This window comes from Bactrocera dorsalis, chromosome 2, assembly GCF_023373825.1.
Source record: "Bactrocera dorsalis isolate Fly_Bdor chromosome 2, ASM2337382v1, whole genome shotgun sequence".
Taxonomy (NCBI): Eukaryota; Metazoa; Arthropoda; class Insecta; order Diptera; family Tephritidae; genus Bactrocera; species Bactrocera dorsalis.
Window position 1 is genome coordinate 60,822,469 of NC_064304.1, and position 13,562 is coordinate 60,836,030.

The 13,562-nt window shown below is 41.4% G+C and overlaps 1 long non-coding RNA gene across 1 annotated transcript in view; it reads left to right on the forward strand.

Annotated features, from left to right (window-relative positions):
• LOC125776830 (uncharacterized) overlaps window positions 1–11,531 on the forward strand; it is a 45,247-nt gene extending 33,716 nt beyond the window's left edge. Inside the window, exon 2 of the long non-coding RNA XR_007422006.1 lies at window positions 11,470–11,531. This is a non-coding gene — a long non-coding RNA (uncharacterized LOC125776830). The remainder of the gene's footprint in view (window positions 1–11,469) is intronic.
• Window positions 11,532–13,562: the final 2,031 nt, after the last annotated feature.

Here is a 13,562-nt window from a genome sequence, read left to right on the forward strand (position 1 = left end):
TTGAGTCATATGTAAAAGAATTGTTTCTGGCCACTCCCAAGTAAATGGCGATCAGAGAACTTTCCTCACTTGCGTGAACTTCTACACATGACTCCATCCTCCCTAAGCATCTCTACCTGGTGCAAATATATTTTTTACAAGCATACATATTAGAACTCATATTAATTGCTTATTAACATATAAACATAAGTATATATGCATTGATCTCTTCAACGAGCTCTCAATTGCACAAAACATAAGTACCTACAAAAACAAGTACATACAAGCCCGGTATTAGGGTGTGCCTATATACCGACATATATTATTAAAAAATAAATACAAAAATGGTTAATGACGACACAAATGAAACACACCTGGAGCTACACGCTCAAAACAGGTTGCTAAATTTATTTCAAAAAGTGACAGTTTATTAAGATACAGCACTAGATTTGCCGCTTCACCGATTCATGAAAACTCTGAATCGTTATTAGAAATCAAAATATTAAAAATTTTTGAACCCGCCTCCAAGCGGCTCATGACGCCATTATAGACTGTGACGATTCAGATACACACAATTTCAAATCTTCGGCTTTCGTAAGATACGAAAACTGCTTAGACCTGTACGAAGAAACAAAAGCTATGATCTCCGATCAACTAAAGCAATTGCACCTACTCCTCACAGTAGAATAGAGCTGCCACAAATAGACACTCAAAAGGCAAGCTCAGGCATCCACCTCGAGGTGTCCGCATGTGACACAGAAACATTTTATGGAGGTTATGAAAAATGGCCGTCCTTCCCGGACATATTTACACCCGTTTACATCAACCACCCAGAACTATCAAAAGCACAAAAATTGTATCACCTCCGATACAAGACCAAAGGTCAAGCAGGCGTCATAGTAAAACAGTTCGTTCTTAATGACGATAATTTCAACTTGGCTTGGGAAGCTCTAAAAGCTAGATATGAAAACGAAAGAATAGTGGTCGATAAACAAGTAACGACACTAATGAACTTGCCAAAAATTAAGAAGGAAACATGTGTAGGATTCATCAAACTAGAATCCACTGTTTCTAATTGTCTGTCGGTCCTATCGACACTAAATATCCCCACAGAAAGCTGAGACCCTATTCTGGTAAATATATGCACCGCCGCATTACCAGAAAAATCGTTACTTTTGTGGGAGCAATCGCTCTCATCACTGAAGAAGTGTCCAACGTGGCATCAAATGAAAGATTTTCCCACCACCCAATATGAAATTGCGGAAAGGTTTGAAGAAAAAATAATAAAAAATAAAAACATTAAACACGACCTCAATGTAAGCTTTAATAGCCCCAAGCTAGAAGCAAAAACAAATCAAACATAATTTTTAACAAAACACAATCTTTCACATCCGAACAAAGAAAACATACGTCATGTGAACTATGGACAAGAGGGCATAAGCTTAAAACTTGCGAGAAGTTTAAAAAATTAAACATTAACGAAAGGACCAACTTTTCCAGATCAAAAAGACTCTGTACAAACTGCTTGTCCCATACACATAATCTTAAAAATTGCAAAGGCACATTTAACTGCTTATATTGTCATAAAAGACACCATTCAATGCTTCATTACAGCAGATATCCTATCTCATCCCAAAGAATCGCTTACATAAAAAGAACCATGGGCTTAATTGCAACAGCAAATCCCGAAGTCCACAATTCTAAAACTTGCTCAAACGCACAAAAAGTTCAAACGCTGCACAGCGAAACACAAAGTGAACTAGTTGCAGAACCAGTTAACACCATACCAACTCAATTTGAGAACACATACTTTAATTCACAATTAAGGAAATTGCAAAAGTTAAAGATGCTTCCAATAACAAACAAATCTATAAAAGATCAGTATTGTAAGCGCTACTCGAAAGCCACAACTACTCGATCAAATAATAGCCGGTACGTCGTACGACTACCACCAGAGCCACAATTTTCCAATACTCCACAAATTAATATAAAACACAAAGTCAGAGTTACCTCTGAAAGTCCTTATATTAAAAACAAATAGCACTTTTCGGCCCCGCAGGATGGCTTTCACCAATAATGAAAAAAAAAAAACAATTTTGAACAAATCCTAGAGCGGTGGCGGGCCATTAAACGGCAAATTAGTGCATACGCACTAAAACATAAAATATAACATTGTATCAAAAAGTCGAAAAATCTTTTCATAAATTTTCAAAAATAAATAAAATCTCAAAAAAAAAGTTAAGGGATCACCATAGTACCAATGCGATGAAGTGACGCACCTACCCTTACAAAAAGCAGAGGTTGCTCTTATCGCATCTATCCAAACGCTACTCATATGGGTGAGTTATGAAAATCAGCTATACAAAGCTTCAAATTAAATATAAAAAATTATCTACTCCACCAATCGAAGCCGTTCTCCATTCACGGCCATTATTTCGCAAGATCCCTCTATTGTCACAGTCCTAACTCCAGGGCTAAGGAGTACCCATCCTGACCATATCTGGACCATATCTGGACAGGCATGGAGTTACCCGGTCGAATCAATCCCTTTTGATGGTTTGGGTGGTGAATATTAGCTGACATTACGAGTCGTCTCGTTGATAATCGTATGGTTGTTGTGTTGCAGTGTTGTAGTAATGATCGGTGTTTGATGCGTGTGTGTGTATTGGGGTATGCTGTGAGCTGTTGTGTGATGAGGTGTTGTGACGTGACGTGATGTGATGTGTGGTGATGTGATGTGGGATGCTGCAGAACGCTCATAGCTCATGTGAACATCCCGGCCCCCCTAGGCGAATTAATCGGCTAGGAGCCGTTGCAGCCGTTGTAGTGTACTGAGTACAGCGCTCAACCCTGTTGAGCGTCGTTGTTGCTGGCGATGGGCGTGGCATGGCGGAGATGGCCGTGTACGTCTTGTGGTTGGTTGGAAGCGTCGTCGTCGCCGGATAGGATCGCTGCGTGGTCTGCTACGGGAGTTGGTGTAATTGGCTCGTGTGGGAAACCGATGAAATAGAGTGTGATGGGGCCTCTGGCAATATTGACAGGCGCCGTCAGCCCAGCACTCTATGGCGGCGTGGTCATCTGCGAGGCAGGTCATGCAATGCCCATGGGCTCTTGCAACCTGTTGTCGTTGAGCGGGCTTCATGCTCTTAAAAATGGTACATCGTTTCAGGGCGTGTGGGCGATGGCACAGGCTGCAACATGGGGGCCCCTGTGGCTCCAATAGCTGCTCTTCTCTCATCTCCCTGACTGCTTCGGCGGATGGCGGAGGTCGCATAACCCTGGTCCTTGGAGCGGCAACGGGTGCAGCCGACGCTTTGGGTATAGCGATTTCGGACCTTATGGTGTTGGAGGTGGTTTGGGTCTCCTCTACGTCCATTTCTATGGGAATATAAAATTGTATTAAATTGATTTTGTTTATAATATTAGAATGCTGTTATTGTAGCAACATATCTATACATATGTATGTATAATAAGTTGATCTTCAACGCGCTTGTTTGAATTTATTTTTTGTGTACGGATTATAACGAGTGTTAATTTGGAATTAGCGGAATTGATTTATTATTTTTCGATTAATTTTGCGAGTTATTTTGCGGTTTAGGTTGAAAGTGTTCTTCGCTGTTTGGAGGAAAACACAGTTTGGTGACTGGTCGAGTTAATATGCCGGTTTGTGTTCGAACATCGACTACTCTTATGTGACCATCTGACCCTCGATGAACCTTTTCAATGCGGCCTAGCCGCCATTCTGTTGGAGGAAGGCATTCGTCCTGTATGATGACGCATTCTCCTGCATTGGCTTCTTTCTGGGCCATTTTTCATCGATATCTCTTATGGAGATCTTTGAGATAGTCTTCCTTCCATCTGTGGCTTAATTCCTGATGGAGAATCTTGATTCTTTCCCATCGATTTATTAAACTGAGTGAGTCTCCTTCTGTCTCAGGTAGGGCAAGAAGAGGAGCTCCTCTGAGGAAGTGTCCAGGTGTAAGAGCTGTGAAATCGGAGGGATCTTGCGAGAGGGGTGATATACGGCTTCGATACGAGTGAGTAGTGTAGTAAACTCCTCATAATTGAATTTATGATTACCAGCCGTTTTCTTTAAATGGGACTTAAAGCTTTTTACTGCTGATTCCCTAAGTCCGCCCATGTGTGGAGAACATGGAGGTATAAATTGCCAATCGATCCCTTGGGGTGCATATTTGTTAACTATGTCAGGGGAGACTTCTTTCATGAAGTTTATAAACTCCTTCTCTCTTGCTCTTTGGGCTCCGACAAACTTTTTCCTATTATCGCTCATTACTTTTGAAGGAAATCCGCGTCGTCCGACAAAGCGTACAAATGCTGCAAGAAAAGCCGCAGTAGTCAGATCTGAACAAAGCTCGAGGTGTACTGCCTTTGTCGTAAAACATACAAAGACAGCCACATACCCTTTTCTAAATGAAGAAGACCTTAACATGGAGGCCTTTATCTGGAAAGTTCCAGCAAAATCAACCCCAGTGATGGTAAAGGGTAGAGCATAGTTGCAGCGTTCAGGTGGTAAAGCTACCATGATCTGGGTACGCATTTTGTGTTTGTACATGGTACATGGTTTACACATGAAAATCGTCCTTTTGATTTGTGGCTTTAGTCGCGGTATATAAAATTCTTGACGGACCATTTGTTGCATCAAGCGATGCTCACCATGCAGTGTAAGATGGTGCAGATATGCTAGAAATAGGTAAGTAAAACGGGATTTCTCTGGAATAATGATGGGATGTCGTTCGATATAACTAAAGCTGGAGTTCGCCAATCTTCCATTTGCCCTTATTAATCCCTTAGAATCTATGAATGGATTTAAGACGAGAAGTGAGCTTCCCTTTTCGAGAGGTCGCTTTTCGAGCAACTTTGATTTCTCTTTGCTGAAATAGCGAGTTTGTGTATATAATATTAGACTGACCTTAGCATGTTTCAAGTCGGAATGCGTTAGTTGCACGCAAGTATCATTTGGTGCCCCTTTCATTTTTAGTTTAAGTCTTTGAATGAATTTGTGCATGTAAGCGACTACTCTTAGTGCTTTAGCAAATGACGAAAATCGATGGAGAATATCATCCTCTTCTGGAGTGATATGAAAATTTTCAACTTTCCGACTTTCTGGCGGTATTATATTATGAGCTGGAGACTTTGGCCAGAATTCTTGTGATTCTGTTAGCCATGTTGGACCATTCCACCAGAGTGTAGTGATGGTGAGGTGCAGTGGCTTGCAACCTCATGTCCCAAGATCCGCTGGATTATCTGCACTTGCAACATGTTGCCATTTTGCTGGGCCAACTAAGTTTACAATTTGGGATATTCGGTTAGATACATAGGTCTTCCAGCAATAGGGTGGTCTTTCTAACCATGCTAAAACTATCTCTGAGTCTGATCAAAGATACATTTTATGATCGTTTAATTTGAGATGGGTTTGGATAATTGAAATTAATTTTGCTAACAGAAGAGCACCATTCAGTTCAAGCCGTGGCAGACTGAGTGTCTTCAAAAGTGCAACTTTGGCTTTGGCTACCAGGAGGTGTGAAGATATTTTATTATCGTACTGAGTGCGTACGTACACTGTTGCGCAATACGCCTTTTCAGAGGCATCACAGAAACCGTGTAATTCCGCGTTAATGTTAGGAGTGAAATTTACCCATCGAGGGATTCGAATTTCAGATATAGTATGTAAATTGTTAGCAAATTGAACCCATTTCGCTAAACGTAAGGTTTTACCTGTTCATCCCATTCAGTGCCATCTTGCCACAATTCTTGAATGAGGATTTTTGCTTGAATCATTATTGGCGAAAGCTATCCTGCGGGGTCGAAAAGTTTTGCCACCGAGGAAAGTACTTGGCGTTTTGTAATGGCGGACATTGCAGATATTGACTCAATTGTATATGAGAATTAATCTGTTATCGCATTCCATTGAATTCCTAGAGTTTTAGTTGTACTAGCCTTTTCAAATTTAAGGAAGTCTGTATCTAATAAGTCTTCTTTTTTAATGTCTTTTATTATATCAGGGTGATTTGAAGTAATTTTCTTTAGAGGGAAACCTGCTGAATTTAATGCTTTGATCACTTGCGATAGTGATTCGCATGCTAATGCGATACTGTGGCTGCCTGATAGTATGTCGTCCACGTATGTTTGTGTTTGCAACACAGAAGATGCTAAAGGCAAATTTGTTGCATTTGTTTTTGCCACTTCATGCAGTGTCCTGATCGCCAAATAGGGTGCGCAATTGATGCCAAAGGTGACGGTTTTAAGTTTATTGTCGCTGATTGGACTATTACTCGATTTGCGGAAGACTATACACTACGTACTAGAATTTGTCTGTACATTTTTTCTTTATCCCCATTGAAAACGTATTTAAACATTCGCCAATTTAGAATTAGCAACATGAGATCAGGTTGTAATGTTGGCCCTGTGTATAGTACATCATTGAGTGATTTGCCTGAGCTCGTACACTTTGAGGCATTGAAAACCACTCTTACCTTTGTTGTAATTTTATCAGGTCTTATTACCCCATGATGTGGCAGATAAAAAGATAAATATCTACCTTTAGATACCTTTCATATGGTACAGCTCCTTCCATATGATTGAGGTCAAGATATTCGTCCATCACATTATCGTATGCCGATTTAAGCTCACTTTTCTTTATCAGGCTTTTTTCCAGGCTTAGAAATTGCTGTACTGCTGATGTTCTAGAGTAGCCTAGAGCTACGGTTTCAGGAAAAGTTGGTTTGAATGGTAGTCGCACAACATAACGACCGTGTTCCATTCTTGTTGTTGTGGACTACTAGGCTTCACATGCCTGGTCTTCTTCTGAAAGCTGGGTAATTTGGGGTAATTCTTCTATTTCCCAAATTTTTTTAAGTTGATTGTTTAAAAATTCGTTTGAGATATTTTCCACTTGTGTGGTGAAAGAATTGATTTTTTTAGGGACTTGGCCACTTATAATCCACCCAAAGATCGTATTTTGGGCTAACAATTTATTGGAGATTTTCTCTATACCTTCAAGAATTATTTGAGGTATTAAGTCACTGCCCAATAATATGTCGATTTGTGATGGAGTATGACAATTGGGATCTGCAAATTTGAGGTGTGAGCATTTTTCTCTGTGTATTTTATTTACTTCATAGCTTGGAAGCAAATTTGTAAGTTGCGTTAGAACAATGGCTTGTGCATCTATTCTCATATCCGCATTTGGAGATACTGTGGTAATTGGGCATATTTTGTTCGAATTTTGGATAATTCTTCTGCCCATTCCCGAGATTTGGAAATTTGAATGTTTTATTGGCAATTTGAGCCGATTTTGAGCTTTTGATGATATAAAGGATCTTTGAGATCCTTGATCTATTAGTGCTCTTAGTTTGAATAAATCACCCTTATGTGCTATGGTGATGACCGCAGTGGGTAAAAGAATTTTGCTTTCATTTTCTGAATGAAGCCCTTGAATTTTTGCTGCTTTAGAGCAACAGGGTTGTTCTTCCCTTTTTTCGGGATTTGAGATTTTGGGATTATCACTTTTGGTTGGAGTGACTAACCCGGTGGTTTTATGAAATTGATTTTGCTTCATATTTTGAAAGTTCGTAACATGAAGCAGTGAGTGATGTCTTCGTTGACAGTACACACAATTAAATTTGCTTTCACAGTCTTTTGTCGTATGAGACAGACAGACAGTTGATGCAAAGTTTATGTTGTCTGACAAGATTGTTCCAGTCAGAAACGGAAAGTTTTTTAAATTTCTCGCAAGATCTTATGTTATGACCTCCTTTACAAATTTCACATACTGGTTGCCATTTATTAGTTTGGTTTGACACGAAAGTGTGACTTTTATTAACGTGTCTATTGTATTGCTTATTGTTGCTGGCTTGAGGTTTGAACAAGTTTTTACTTGAGTCATTTTGATGACTTTTTAGATTTATATTTTTGTTGTCAATTCGCTCAGCTATCTCGTATTGAGCAGTGAGGAATGCTTTCATTTGCTCCCATGTGGGCGTTTTTTTTTTCTTTTAACAAGTGATTGTTCCCATCGTAGTAACGCAGCATCAGGGAGTGTTTCTGCACAAATAGTTACTATGATGGGGTCCCACGATTCTGTGGAGATATTTTGTGTTTTTAACACTGATATGCAATTAGTCACTATCGAGTATAAATTTTGAAATTCCTAGCTGGTTTCTTTTTGAATTTTTGGTAGATGTAATAATGTTTTTATTGGGTTTTCTATCATAACCCTTCCATTTTCGTATCTTTCGACTAGTGCTTCCCAAGCCAACTGAAAATTTTCGTAATTTAAAGCGAATCGCTTGACGATACCTCCTGCTTTCCCTTTTGGTACTTTTAGATACATGCCTTTATCTAGGTCTTCTTTTGGTGTTGTAACTACTCTGGGAGGGGGAGTAGTGGCTCTACTTGGCCTTACTAAACTTATTTGTTCAGTTATCATTCCCTTTGTTAATTCATACTGATCGCGGCAGTTATCACACTTGGCTGTCGTCGAAGCTTTTGCGTTTTCTGGGAGTTCTGCGTCGTCAATATCTAGTAGGTAGGTAGGTAGGTAGGAGTGCAGCCCTATCGGGCTCAATTAGCACTGATGTGCCATTTTGATACACTATTCGTAGAAACCTCCTGTGTCTGCTATTACGTTTCACCTATTCTCTCAAACCATTTTGAGGTTTCAATGAAACTACTTATGTCCGATATGCTTTTGGTGGAAACCCATTCAAGATTTGGTGCTTGGTGGATTCCGAGTGCTTTGTGTCGGATCTGTACTAGAGCTGGGCATTCGCAGAGAAAGTGGAAGATTGTTTCCTTGTTCCCTGCTACTCCGCAGCCACGGCAGATGTCGTTGTGGGGCATACCCATTTTGGACGCATGTTCCCCAAATTACCAGTGCCCCGTTGTGGTAGCTGTTATTCTGTAAATACTTCTTCTTGACCTATTTAATAAGTCGTTGGTTCTTTTCCTGTCATATGTTGGACATAATTGTTTAGTTATGGCGCATTTTGTAATCTTTTTCCATCTGTTATTTGCAACTAGTTGAAATTGTTGAAATTGTTGAAATTGTCTATTGATCTCTCCTTTGATCGATCCTAGCGGGCTTGGAAGATGCTAGCCGAGTTCGGTAGACGTATAGAGAGAGATATGCCCAGATCAGCGGAGAATACCCCCGTGCCCACTCCGCAGTCCATTTTGGACCCGTCGGTATAGACTGAGGTGGTATTCTCCTCTGCTATTGGACCTCTTCTCCATTCTCGTCTAGATGGTATCCTCATCTGGAAGTGTCTATTGAAATCCAGCTTTGGGAGAATGTAGTCTGATTTATTAATAGTGAGCTTGTTTAGAATTACACTATGTCCGTAGTTCTGCTGATTCCAACCTCCCAATTCTTTTATTCTTATCGCCGCAATAGCAGCTGTTTTTTGAATAAAAATGTCCATTGGTAGTTGATGCAGGATCACATTGAGCGCATCAGTTGGACATGACCTGATTGCGCCCGTAACACCCGCACATGCTGCTCTTTGTATTCCATTTAATTTTCTAATGTTGTATTGTTTGTTTAGCGCTGGCCACCATACCAGAGCTCCATATGTGAGTATGGGTCTTATGACCGCCGTGTACATCCACATGATTATACTTGGTTTGAGGCCCCAATTCTTGGTGACGATTTTCTTACAAGTATAGTAGGCCATGTATGCTTTGTTTATTCTTTTTCCTATGTTTATTTTCCAGGAAAGTCAATCACCACCCCCAAGTATTTAGCTGTTGGGGATAGGGTGAGTGTTGTGTAGTTTAGTACTGGAAGTTGAAACTGAGGTATTTTGGTTCTGCCTGTGAATAGCATTAGTTCTGTTTTGTTCGGGTTAACTCCTAGACCATTGCTTTTAGCCCATAGGTTTAACCTACGAAGTGCTCTTTCCATAATCTCGCTGACTGTTGAAGGAAACAAACCTGATACCAACAACACTATATCTTCTGCATACGCTACTGCTTTCACTCCTCCACCGTTTAGTTGGAGGAGTATTTCGTTCAGCGCTACAACCCATAGAAGCGGAGAGAGGACCCCCCCTTGAGGCGTCCCTCTACTCACATAACTTGTTTGTGTTGCAGCGCCGTTTGAAGCTATAATCTTCCTATTCTCGAGCATCGATAGTATCCATCTGCACACAGTGTCATCTATGCCCCCATGCGCCAGAGAATTAATTATCGTATTTATTTCTATGTTATTGAAGGCGCCATCTATGTCTAGAAAAGCAGCCATGGTGTATTGTTTGTGGTGTAGTGATTTTTCAATCACACTTATCACCTCGTGAAGGGCGGTTTCGGTTGATCGGCCCTTTATGTACGCATGTTGGGACTTCGATAACTTCCCCGCCATTATTGTTCTTATGTGTAGATCGATTAGCCTTTCTAGTACCTTCAGATATATATGAGGTAAGGCTTATAGGTCTAAAATCCTTGGCATTCTCGTGTGTTCTTCTGCCTGGTTTCGGAAGAAACACAACTTTGCCCCTTTTCCAACTTCTTGGGATGTAAGATAGTTGAATGCTCGCTTTGTATATATTTTCAAGCCTTAGAACCATTGTTTCTACCAGTTTTTGCTGCATTATGGGCATAATCCCGTCAGGACCTCCCGCTTTAAATGGTGCAAAACTACTTATGGCATATTTGATTTTCATTTTGTCAACTATTTGGCTTCGATAGTCAGCTGCGTTCACCAGTGGTTCTAGTTGAACCCTCGTTGAAGGTGTTTGCTGACTCCCGGGGAAGTGTGTTGTGATTAGTACCTCCGGAGACTCTCTTACTGAGGAGGTCCAATCACTCCCCTCCGCCCTAATGTAGGCAGTATTAATATGGTCTTTGAATAGCATTTAACTCAGCCTAGCGGCTTCTCTGCAGCTTTCTATCGATGTGCAGAAAGATCGCCATGAGCCATTTTTAGCTTTCATGACTGCTTTTTTGTATTCCTTCATAATGTCTTTATATGGCTGCCAAATGTTGGTTCTAAAACTCTCATTGAAAGCTTTCCTTAGTTGTGTTCTCAAATTCTTGAGTTCACTGTTCCACCAAGGAAGGGACTTTCTCTTTTTCAAAACTGTTAGTGGAGTAGTTTTGTTAAAAGTTGTGATTAAGATTTTTTCCAACTTCTCTACTTCTGAATCTAGTTCCTCGGGATTTCTGATACTCTTATTGCCTCCCTTTTCGAGGCATTTTGTTGCTATAATGGTAAATTTTCCCCATGCCGTTCTTCTAGGGTTCCGGTATGTGAGAGGCACACTGTACCTCTCGCGGATGCTGAAGAGTATCCAGGAGTGATCCGACATGGAAGGCTCATGGGATACCCTCCAGTTATCCACAACGAGACTGTCTGTGTCTGTTGATAGCGTGAGGTCAAGAACTTCCTCCCACCCCGCAAACCTATCCGAGCTTGGGAAGAAAAAAGTCGGCTTATCGCCCTTGTTGCATATAACGGGTGATTTTTTTGAGGTTAGGATTTTCATGCATTAGTATTTGACAGATCACGTGGGATTTCAGACATGGTGTCAAAGAGAAAGATGCTCAGTATGCTTTGACATTTCATCATGAATAGACTTACTAACGAGCAACGCTTGCAAATCATTGAATTTTATTACCAAAATCAGTGTTCGGTTCGAAATGTGTTTATCGACAAATTTTGTTCAGCGATGAGGCTCATTTCTGGTTGAATGGCTACGTAAATAAGCAAAATTGCCGCATTTGGGGTGAAGAGCAACCAGAAGCCGTTCAAGAACTGCCCATGCATCCCGAAAAATGCACTGTTTGGTGTGGTTTGTACGCTGGTGGAATCATTGGACCGTATTTTTTCAAAGATGCTGTTGGACGCAACGTTACGGTGAATGGCGATCGCTATCGTTCGATGCTAACAAACTTTTTGTTGCCAAAAATGGAAGAACTGAACTTGGTTGACATGTGGTTTCAACAAGATGGCGCTACATGCCACACAGCTCGCGATTCTATGGCCATTTTGAGGGAAAACTTCGGACAACAATTCATCTCAAGAAATGGACCCGTAAGTTGGCCACCAAGATCATGCGATTTAACGCCTTTAGACTATTTTTTGTGGGGCTACGTCAAGTCTAAAGTCTACAGAAATAAGCCAGCAACTATTCCAGCTTTGGAAGACAACATTTCCGAAGAAATTCGGGCTATTCCGGCCGAAATGCTCGAAAAAGTTGCCCAAAATTGGACTTTCCGAATGGACCACCTAAGACGCAGCCGCGGTCAACATTTAAATGAAATTATCTTCAAAAAGTAAATGTCATGAACCAATCTAACGTTTCAAATAAAGAACCGATGAGATTTACTTAGATTACTATTCAAAATATACTGCAAGAGTGACTCACCTCTGGTGTTTATACTGGAGCTACCCCATACGGTGTGCTTTGCATTTGCATCACACCCTATTAGGACATCATCCTTCTTGTTCTCCGCTACCAGCCTGGTGAGTGGCGCCGGTGGTATGTCTTCGTCATGGGCCAAGTAGGCCGAGACCAAGAAGAAGGGCTTTTCCTTCTGTTCCACCTTTACCACTGTGATATCTGCTGTGCTGTAATTAGGACAAAGAAATGCCTTTATACTTTTATTGATAAGAATGCATGCCCTAGGTCTACCTCTGTTCCGTGTGTACAACAGGTTATAGTTGCTGCTGTTTAGCCCTTTTATGGTATCTTCATTGACCCAGGGCTCCTGTATTAGGCTGATGTCGATGCCCCCCTTGTTCACGTAGCACTCTTCGAGTTATTGTTTTTGGGCATCTCGGGGTTCTTCAATGCTCACATTCCTTAGCAACTGGCTGGCGTCGTCGACCTCTTCCGTGTCGTCTTCGTCAGCCGCTTTGTCGCCTTGGAAGATTTTTAGTCTTGCCTTGCGTATTCCGAAGCTGATTTTGTTGTCAGTCTTCTTCAGAGCCTCAATGGACTCATCGCAAATGGCCACTAGTATTGGCTTGCTTGCTTTGTTCGGTTTTTCCTCCTTTATAAGCTGCCACTCATCTATACCAGGTATAGATTGGTTCTGCAGCTTAATGCACCTCAGGAGTTTTTCGCCTGGCTCCTCTAGTGGGGGTAACCAAATGCGAGCCCGAGGCCTCTTTGGAATATCCCTGGCGGGTATAAGCCTCAATTGGAGGCCTACAAAGGCGTTGCTAATTTTAGCAACACTACCCGTCAGGAAATCCAGCGAGGCCTGGTCCGCGCACTTGATGACCCGGTAGCCCCTGAGGGTCTCAGAGGAGGCAAACTCCGGGTGAGGACCCGCAGAATTGTCGAGTACATAGCTTAGCACCATACTCGACAATCTGACGTCGATCTCCACCCATCTCTCCTGAATAGTGCTCGGAGAGGAGTATTTCCCATCTATAATGGCCACCTGCAGGCTATCCCTGGCTACATCGCAGAAATGCCTTGCCGTTGTTGTGCTGCTGTGTTCACCCTCACTCCTCCTCGGTTTTTTGGGCTGAGTTCCGGGAACTTCTATGGTGGAGCGATTTCTCTTGTGAGAAGTGCTCTCTCGTTTGCTCTCTTCTTGAAGTTGTGATTGCT